General features: G+C 41.5%; 1 long non-coding RNA gene across 2 annotated transcripts; it reads right to left on the bottom strand.

Annotated features, from left to right (window-relative positions):
- Nucleotides 1–1,387: 1,387 nt before the first annotated feature.
- Nucleotides 1,388–8,892, bottom strand: LOC128812106 (uncharacterized). 2 transcript variants are annotated; one of them, XR_008438602.1, is made up of 3 exons: nt 7,691–8,892; nt 2,162–2,227; nt 1,388–1,570 (listed from the first exon to the last, which is right to left on the bottom strand). It is a non-coding gene; the product is annotated as an uncharacterized LOC128812106 (long non-coding RNA). The 2 variants fall into 2 exon arrangements; XR_008438603.1 differs by lacking the exon at nt 7,691–8,892 and adding an exon at nt 2,830–3,244.
- Between the last annotated feature and the right edge of the window lie 45 nt (nt 8,893–8,937).

Genomic DNA, 8,937 nt, shown 5'->3' with positions numbered 1-8,937 from the left:
GTTTTGCATTTTTAACTGCTGTGTTCTCAAATCCTTCAGTGTCTGCTCCTATTCCTTAAAGAATTTGCTGTCCCTGATCCTTTGTGCTGACAGAAGAGTCAATGTGACAAAACGAGTGGAACACAAAAAGAGAAGGATCTGAACCCCAAAGCCTGCAGGACCCTTCCCAGGGAGATGTGTTTGGATGGCACCATTTAAAAGCTGACAGACCCACAGGATGGGACCTGTCCTGTTGCCCATTCCTTGATAAGATCCCTGTGGTTTGAAGCCACATTGAGGTTTCTGAGTTCAGGAATAACTCATGGAGCTCACTGAACATGGGTCCAGTGGGGTGAAATGGGGATGAAATGCCATTTTAAGGGAAGGCGTGGAGCAGCAGAATAATTTGGATAGCAGCACTCCCTCCTGCTTTGCCTGGGAGACAACAGGCCAATAATTTAGAATCCAGGAGAAGTGTGCTAAGGAAGGCAGGACAAGGCTCCTCCAGTCTCAGATAACTGGTGCTAATGTCTCTGATAACTGGTCTCAAAATGTCTCTGTGCTCATTTCGGACAAGTAACTGAACCAAAGGAGGGATTTTCCTGTGTCAAACAAGTTCTAGGTGCTGCAAAGGAGACAGCACCACTTTGAAGTGCTGTGTGCACATTAAACAGGTTTTTCTCCCCAGGTAAATGGGCCGTGCTGAGTTCTGTGCTGCTACAATCAGGCTTCCTCCACTTTAATTAGCTCAGGTATCCCGTTTGGATTCTGGACATCCATCTCCTCAGATCCCACAGCCTGGATTAACCAACTGCCTGTAATTTGGGATGTAAATTCGGGAGGGTGGAGGCCCTCAGCACACACCACACTGCAGGGACCACTTGCAAATGGAAATTCACGGACAGCAAGGAGCCCAGACACATTCTGAAGGCAGGGGGGTTTTAGCAAACTGAGCGTTCCTTGTGCTTCAGTTTCTCCAAAATTCCGTTCCACTGCTCCTGCCCGTCCCCGACGTGTTTGTGGCACTTGGCTGACACGAGTCCCCTCAGCCCTGTCACCTGTGTGTCCCCTCCCTGCCTGTGCCCAGCAGAGCTTTCTCCCTGTCCTGTCCTTCCCCACGAGCGCCAAGGGCACTGCGGCTCCCGTGGTCTCCTTATCAGATTTCCCCGGGGTTTTTGGGTTCCTTATCGGATTTCCCCGGGGTTTTTGGGGTTGCTCTCAGCCTCCCCTCGGGCTCGGAGTGACCTACAGACATTTACAGACATTTACAGACATTTACAGCCCCATTTCATTGGTTTCTGCCAGGCCCTTCCTCAAAGCTCTCCGTTCCCACCATGCACGCAAACCTCCTGACAATGCTTTATGAGCCATGGCTTTTGATGAATATTTTTATTATTTCCTTGTTCTCCTCATATTTATTCATCTGCCTTACAAGGTGCTTTCATTGGTGCAAAGATCATCATTTTGTTCTGGGTTTTTACTTTTGTTTTAACCTTTTGTTAACTTGTTTTTACTTTGTTTGATCCTTTTTTATTTGCCTGGCCAATGAGAAGTTTCTAGGCCTTGTATTACCCAGATTCTGGCAAAATACCTGCAAAAAAATAAGTAATTTTGTGAGTTTAATAAACCACCTGGCTCTGAAACCTGAGCCATGCATATTGTTTGGTTTCAGCAATTATAGCTGGGAACAGCAGCAAGGATTTTATCGATCCAGACAAAGGCCAATCTCCTCTGAAATTCTGCTTGGCTGTTAAAGGGTAACTGTGCCTTTAATAATAAAAATAAAACTGTGTTTTATTTCTTATAGGGCCATTCCAGATTGCTCTGAAAATCCCTCGGATCATTTGGATGTAACACAAAACATAAAGTTATTCTGCAAACAGCTTCATTAATAGATGATAAATGAATGCCTGGCCCCTCATGGGGTGGCTCAGGGCTGGATGCCTTTCCCTGCACAGGGGAATAATTTTGGATTGAATTCACGTGGATTTTCCTTTATTGAGGATTAACAATAAAGGGAGTAATTTTGGATTGAATTCACATGGATTCACATGGATTAAAGGTTAATATTAAATTAATATTTAATATTTATTAATATAATATTAAATATATTAAATATAATATAAATATATTAAATATATTAATATTAATATTAAAGGTTAATATTAAAGGTTTAATTTACCTAAAATGTCTATAGGTGGTCACGCAATTCTTATGCGCCCATCAGTATTTACACAGCTTGAATTCTCTGAAAAGGTGAAAAAAAAAAAAAAAAAGAAAGAATTACAGAAGAAGAATTTAAGGAGTTAATCTGGAGGCATGGTGGGGGAAGATAAACGACAGCAATACCAGGAAAAAGGGAAGCGAAAAGAAAAGTGAGAAAATTCTCAAGCCTAAGTACTGAGTGTTGTAAATACACGAAGTAATAGAAAGAAAAAAATTTTATATATATATATATATAATTATATACATAAAAATTATATATATATATATATATATATAAATTCCTTCCCAGCCATTAACTTTGAAATCTGGTGCAAAAGCTGAGGCTGCTCCTCTTTTAAAACCAACATTTCATGTGTGCAATCAGGGGGAACTTCCCTGTGCTCTCCCTGAACGGTCAAAGCTGATAAAATAATATCAGGCCATAAAGCTGATGTAAGTTTGGAGAAAATGTTCTGCACAGAACTGTCTCCTCATAGCAACTCTAAACAGTCTTAATCCTGAGTGTGAATAGTTAAAAATATCTAACATTTTAAAGTCAAACCTTGTGGAAATGAATTATCATTTCAAATAACTCTTCCATTTAACCTACACAGGAAAATTTAACATTTCTTAGCTGTCACCTACCTTGAGCCTTTTCTTTTTGACGCTTAAGGTTTTCCACTGAGTCATTTGGATCATTGATTATTTAAAATACCCATTTATTGCCCACGCTAACGGGTAAATTTGTACAGGCTTGGCTTCCTCGTGTGCTGCTGAAAAGCCCCTGTCAAGCACTAAGGAAAACCCGAGAAAAACACCGGAAAATTGAGTAATATTATTAAAAAATACTTGTATAAAATGCGTTTCCTCGCTGAGACATCTTGTGGTGTGTGAGGCTTCCTGCAGCTCGTCAAAACGAAACTATCGGGCTGCAAATTCAAACGGAGAGCAGGGGAGCCCGAGAACTCTCTGAGACTTAAACCACGCAGCCAAAAATCGCTTTTTTTAAACAAAACCCGCCTCAGTGCAGCACCTTTGGGCTTGTTTTCAGAGATTATTTTCAATTTGTTAAATATAACTATAAATATAACTATAAATATAAATATAATTTATACCTATACCTATACCTATACCTATAACTAAACTATAACTACAACTATAACTATATAAATATAAATATAAATATAAATATAACTTAAACCTATTAAATATAAATATAACTTATACCTATTAAATAGAAATATAGAAATATATAGAGATATAAATTTCTGCTCTTTAGGTAAAGCCCACATTTGTTTTCATCAGGCATTAAGATGAAGTTTCACTTTGTGGCACTGAAAATTCCTAACAATGAGTGATGTCCAAACTGCCCGAACAAGAATTCCCCGAACGGGAATTCCCATTTTTTCCAAGCTGGTTGTGATTTGGAAGAGCCCTGGTTTCCAGTTCATAACTGAAGTGAGATTTGAATATAAAGAGGAATAACGAGGATTAAAAGAAAGGGTTGATCTGACAGAGGCACAGATTCCTGAAGCTGCTGAAAGGCTGCGTAATTCAGGAAAATGATGTGCCCATTATTCCCCCGCAAAAGAAAAGCTGCACAGAAATATTCCCATTTATCAGGCACCAGAAAATCAAGGAAATCTCAGTCCTGAGCCTTGGGAGAATGGGCCTCGTTAGTGCTGCTGCTCAGAGCACTCATTTGCTCCATTACAGCAGAACAAAGAGAGATGCAAACTTGGAGTATTTTCATTTCTCTGCTCAATACCAAGCCCGGAGCCTTTCAGAATTCCTAATTCAGCCATGCATTCGAGTTTCCTTTCACAAGGAGCCTGAGACACAGCACTGACAGTAGCAATCTGCATCTGGACATTTACATTTTTGTTGCATCTTGGGTGCTGTTTTATGAGCTAAACTCTGCTCCCTGGAAGTGTTAACAGCCCGAAATAAGAGTTTAAACCTGAGCTGCTCCCCCAAAATGTCTCTGTTTTCATGATCCTCTCGGGGTTTCTGTGTACAACGTGAACCACATCACCTAACACTTCACATTGATTCATCTGAGCTTTTGTGTAGATTGATTTTTCAACTACAGCTCCAACGATCTTCCGTTTGGAAACCTGAGGAATGAGGGATGGAAAAGCAGCTTCCCTTCCTGCAGTGAAGTGGAACAGGATCCAGAAGACTGGAGCTCCCAGACCTGCCAGCAGATCAGAAGTTTTCCTTTCCTTTTAGAAATATTATTGAACTCACCCCAAACCAGCAGAGACAGGAGCATTTTTTGTCACTGTCCCACCATCAGCAGTGCTACAAGGATTTGTTTTAATGTGGAAAAGCCACATCCCTGGATCTTCCAGGCCACACTGACATGGCTCATTTCAGTAACTATTTCTTCACTTTTTTTTTTTTTCATTCTTAAATGATTTTTCCCCCTTTCCTTTAATAGGAAAAATGTGCTTTTTTTTTTTTTTTTTTAAGGAAAATTTCCTTTAACAGGGAAATTATGCTGGAAAGGCAAAGCAGCTGGACACCAGCAGGGAAGTGCAGCTCCACAATCTGCTGATTGAGGATTGATTCCTCTTCTTCTTGAGCTATTTGCAGCTGATGGATTTTTGGGATCTACTCCAGCTCTGGTACCAAGCAACATTTTTGCCAATGGTCACATCAGGACCTACAAATTTGCCTGCAAAAGCTCTGATTTAGCACATTAAAAGCTGAACATTTATGGGCTGAACTGTAGCACCGATGCAAATTAAAGGCAATCCCCCAATGGAATGCTGTAGGGAATAAAAATGATTTAGAGCAGAGTGGCTGAGATCAGAGCAGGCTGTGCTCTTGCAGAGGCACTCCAGAGCTCTGCTCCTGCGTTTGAACTGCCCGGCTCCTGCTCGGTGTCATGTGGCAGCCCTGGGCTGAGTTCTGGTCGCAGGAGCAGATGTTGGGCTGATGTGGATCAGCAAAGGCCGCTGGAGCGGGAGGAACTCCCTCCAGCCTGCACCCTCCGGGAGCTGTGCTGCAGCCTCTCCCCTGGGGGACACGGAACCTTGGGAGTCATCGCAGAACTCATCCCACGGCAGCTTCCAAAAAAAATGAGAATAAAAACATCTAGAGGCCTTTAACTCGGGGAAAAAACGTGCTCACTGGGGGTGTTAGACATTCAGAGAGGCCTCGCGGGAGGAGATCCCCGAGGCAGCGCTGAGGGACACAGCAGAGCCCAGGGCGGGTGGGAATGAGGGAGAGATCCCAAATAAATTGGTGCCATAGCGGGCCCTTGGCTGCCCTAACATCTGAGAGGGGCCAGAGCAGCTCCAGGATTCCAGCGTCCCACACAGCTGAAGGGTCAGAATGGAAAGGCATCGAGTCCTGTCATATTGGCAACATCTGAAGCTGATTTTCCTTCTCAAGCCCATGCAGCGCATCACGGTAAGAAGCTGATTTTTAAAAGTGACTTTTTAAGTACCACCCTGACTGAAGAGTATTTTCTCGAAGTGAAAATACTTCTTTTTTTTTTTTTCCTAAATAGAAAGAAAAGCAGAATACAGTGTAACCAGCGGTTCTGAGTTAACAAAGCCAAGGGGAAACGCGCACAGGAACTCCGCAGCTTTTGAATAAAAATGTTCCTCCACAAGGGAGCAAGCCCTGAGTGAGTGTGAGCAGAGCTGTCCAAGTGTCCGTGGGGCAAATCTTTGATTCCTCCTCTCATCCAAAGCAACCCTTCAAACCTGCCTCTTGCAAAAGTCTGGCTTTGCACACAGCTGAAAGATTATTATGAAATATCCTCCCAGCAGTGGGCTGCTTCTTTGTTAATACCAGCTATTCCATTTGGCTAAACCCCAGGATTAATGGGCGTTTTTCTGTGTGCAACACAAATCTTTGCAGCTTTACATAACATTTTGTTTCTTATAGGAGGGAGATAAGGCTATGAAAAGCCATTTGCAGGAGTTCCTTTCACCTAAGTGTACATTTCATAAATAAATTTCAAATCTTTTATATATATATTTACAAATATATTAGTAAAAGCATTCAGATCAATTCACATTATTCCTCAAAAGAGGTGTTTAAGATGAGCTGAGAATTAAATATTTTCTAATTGCACAATGAGGTGCAAAATTCACAAATTGGGAATTGTAAACAAAATGTGAACTCTTTGTAAAACAAATCTATCTGTTGCTAGAAGGATAGGAAGGTGAGCAGAGCCCAATTCCCACCTTTATATTTGCATTGTTATTTTCCAAGCTAAAAAATATGCAAAATATATCAAAGAAGCAGAGCTTTGTTCTGTAGCATCACATGAAGTTCTGAACAGCACCGTACCATGAGAATTTGTGTTTTATGCATAATTCATTATGTTGTAGGCACCTACAGTAAAAAAAAAAAACCTGTAAAAAAACCTGATTTAGTAAGGTTATTTAGTAAAAAGCTCATTTAGAATCAAAAATATCCAATTGTTTGGGTTTTTTTTTAAAGACAGCCCAATGACACAGGATTGAAAATTCAGACTGGAACTGGTCAATCCTTCAAAATTTGTCTCCTGAGTGTTTTTGCACTGTGGTCCTGGGGTAAAATCAAACAGAAATTTTTCCTCTGAGAGCCAAGCAGCTTAGTTAGATTACAGCTTAATTAGATTACACAAAATGACTACAAATGAAATCACAATATAAATTATTCTTTGGATGATAGCGGATCAAAAGACCACCGAAGGATTGTCTTCCTTCACAACTTGGCAAGAGCAAAGCACGCTTTGGATATTATTATATGGGGTTACGCAGAAAGGAAACGGGGTGTCAGTAAAGAAATTTTATATTTTTTTACTTATTTTTTTACTAATAAATATTAGTAAATATTAATATAGGTAAATAAATGTAATATATTTTACATATTTTTACATATATATATATATATATATATATTAAAAGCAGCAACGTGCAGCAAGGTGATTTTCGGGCAGGGCTGGATTTGGAGGAAGATTCTCATATTCTGACAAGTTCTGAGCACTGGGCAGGAATGGAACACGCAGTACCAGAGTCCAATTTCATTATTTATCACAGAATTTCTGCCTAATCTCTAATCTAAACCTAGCCTCTCTCGGTTCAAAGCCATTCCCTGTGTCCTTTCCCTCCATCCCTTGTCCAAAATCCCTCTCCAGCTCTCCTGGAGCCCCTTTAGGCTCTGGAAGGGGCTCTAAGTTCTCCCCAGAACCTTCTCTTCTCTAAGCTGAACAATCCAAACTCTCACAGTCTGTAAATGAAACAGAGCACGAACTGAAGATACCGTTTTTAAAAAAATTTTATCTCTGTGTAGTCTTTTACAACATTACTACATGGAAAATCGGCGTTGCATTTAAAAAAGTAAATAGCTGTACCAAGAAAATGTCATTTTTGTCCACCCAGACTGGGATGTGAAAGGGCTGCTGTCACCCACCAGGTTTGGAGAAAATGCCTCACACACTGTGAGACAAGCCATGCCTCCATGGAATACCACCAGCACTAATTAACCCTGACTAATTTACCTTCCTCATATTGCTGTGACATCGCTGCCACGTTTGTGCAACAGATGGGGCTGCGGTGACTCAGCCTCTGTCACTTTTGGGTTTTTTTTTTTGAGAACTATCTGATCCAAGCCTCATCCTCCAGGAAATGTCCAGAGATAAATCACACAGAGTCTGAAAAATCATTGTGTTTCCCCCAGGAGCTAAAGCAAATTCTCTTTTCCTGATACTCCTCAGTCTCTGAGGGACTTGGTGGCTTCATTTTCACACTTGGGAAAAGCATCCCCTGTCACAACTTTGGCTTTTCTCAACAAGTATCATGGGAAATTATAATGAGTTCTATCAACATGGAAGACTTTACAGAGCTCATTTTCAATCATTAAAAATGAGTAGAGACTACATGCAGGGTCAGGGCAGTATATATATATATCTATATACATAGCCTACAGGATTCTTCTAGTTACGGCACAAAGGCATTGTTTTCCAGGTAAAATTTCAGAAGTAGGAACAAAATTACCATCCCTTCTGCTCTGCAAGTGTATCTCTCTATTGCTTCTAATACTATTTATCTTATGTCAATAAAAATTTAAAGTTTCTCTAGCAGCTTTTTTTTTTTTTTTTGCTAAAACTCTGGAGGACTGGGAGGAAGAGGGATTACTCTAAGCGAATGCGAGGTGTGAGGAAAGATTGAAGTGTAATTTTCGGCTTCACGATGCAAATAAATGCAAAGTGTAATGAGGGGAAGGATTAAACTTAATTTTTGACTCCATGATGGGGGCAAATGCAAACTTTAGTGGGGGGAAGGATTGAACTATTAACTTTGGCCTCTATGAGGGGACTGAATGCAAAGCGTGGCGAGGAGAGCGATCCAAGCGTCAACTCTCGGCTCCATGAGGGGAGTGAACGCCGGGCGCAGCAAGCGCAAGGATTAAACTGTAAAACTGTCCGCTCCATGAGGGGAGCGAAAGGACAGCGCAGCTGCGAGAAGGATAAAAATATTAATTTTGGCCTCTATGAGGGGACTGAATGCAAAGCGTGGCGAGGAGAGCAATTCAAGCGTCAACTCTCGGCTCCATGAGGGGAGTGAACGCCGGGCGCAGCAAGCGGAAGGATTAAACTGTAAACTGTCCGCTCCATGAGGGGAGCGAAAGGACGGCGCAGCTGCGGGAAGGATAAAAATATTAATTTCGGCCTCTTCGCGGCCGACGCAGGCGCGGGTAGCGCCCGTCGCGCCGCCCCTGCCCTCAGCCCTCACTCCCAAGATGGCG

This window comes from Vidua macroura, chromosome 10 (assembly GCF_024509145.1).
Source record: "Vidua macroura isolate BioBank_ID:100142 chromosome 10, ASM2450914v1, whole genome shotgun sequence".
NCBI classification, from domain to species: domain Eukaryota; kingdom Metazoa; phylum Chordata; class Aves; order Passeriformes; family Viduidae; genus Vidua; species Vidua macroura.
The sequence above is the reverse complement of the archived record's forward strand: the minus strand, read 5'-3'. Positions and strand labels throughout refer to the sequence as shown.